The sequence below is a fragment of the Silene latifolia genome, chromosome X (assembly GCF_048544455.1).
Source record: "Silene latifolia isolate original U9 population chromosome X, ASM4854445v1, whole genome shotgun sequence".
NCBI classification, from domain to species: domain Eukaryota; kingdom Viridiplantae; phylum Streptophyta; class Magnoliopsida; order Caryophyllales; family Caryophyllaceae; genus Silene; species Silene latifolia.
In genome coordinates this window covers 92,548,812-92,549,991 of record NC_133537.1, presented here as the reverse complement: position 1 = coordinate 92,549,991, position 1,180 = coordinate 92,548,812, and the positions used below count along the sequence as shown (strand labels likewise).

General features: G+C 46.9%; 1 non-coding gene across 1 annotated transcript; it reads right to left on the bottom strand.

Moving 5' to 3' along the window:
- Nucleotides 1-494: 494 nt before the first annotated feature.
- On the bottom strand, nucleotides 495-601 carry LOC141625186 (small nucleolar RNA R71). The gene has a single exon (XR_012534980.1). It is a non-coding gene; the product is annotated as a small nucleolar RNA R71 (small nucleolar RNA).
- Between the last annotated feature and the right edge of the window lie 579 nt (nucleotides 602-1,180).

Here is a 1,180-nt window from a genome sequence, read left to right as displayed (position 1 = left end):
AAGAGCGAGTACTCACAAATTACTTTGAGAACGAGCTATTTGAGGAGGATCCACATTCTTCTCCTGTTTCCACTTCTTCCGCCGAAACCGTCACATCTCCGGATTTTCCAGTTATGGCCGAAGAAGCAACCATTGCCAGTCACTCTGAACCGACAGTTGCGAATCTCTATAAGGGATTTGTACTACCAGGGGAGGCAAGAAAATTCGAACCGAAGCCTTCTTATATCAACTTAGTTGAAAGGAACCAGTTCGGGGGAGCTGCAAATGAAGATGCAGCTAAGCACATGGAGACCTTTATCGATTATTGCTGCTCCATACCCCCACCAACTAGCGTGACCCCGGATCAGATAAAAGAAACCATGTTTATTTTCTCACTCCGCGATGCTGCAAGGGAGTGGTATAGGGATCTAGACCGGGAAGCCCATGGGATAACTGACTGGAATTCGCTAGCTTTAGCATTTTACAAGAAGTACTTTTCTGCATCGAAGACTATTGCCATTAGAGCTCAGATCACGAGCTTTAAACAGGGGCCTGATGAGAACTTTCATGAAGCATGGGTCCGTTTCAAGAAGCTGGTGCGAACCATTCCGCATCATGGGTTCGAGAAGTGGAGTCTTTGCAATCAGTTCTATAATGGGCTGTACGACGATCAGAGAGCTATTTTGGATGCTGCTGCCAATGGCCGATTTGCTGAGAACATGGGAGAGACTAAGGGGTGGAAGATCATTGATGATTTGGCCACCCATAAGGCTGAATATGGGAACTCTACAGGCAATCAAAGAAGAGCTGCTGAATCTCCTTCTGTAGCTGCACTTGAAGCTCTCACTGCAAGATTTGATAAATATGAGTTGGGAGGAGTTTCCAAAGGAGGGATGTATCAGGTGAATGCTGTGTCAGACGGTCCTTTCATCTCTAGAAGATGTGGAGGAGAGGGGCATGTCTCGGATCATTGTCCCAACTCCTATGAGTCTTGTCTTTGCCTTTCAACATTACAGGCAGAACAACACTTATTACGAGCCGAACGTCCATCCCAATTTGAGGTGGAGTAGTCGAATGTGCTCAATCCCACCGCTCCTCCGAATCGGCGCACCGTATATTCCTCCACACAAGAATCAACAAGGCTTTCAGAAGCCTCCTTCTTTCAATCCTCCTAACCATGGTGCATCATCTTCTGGTGGGG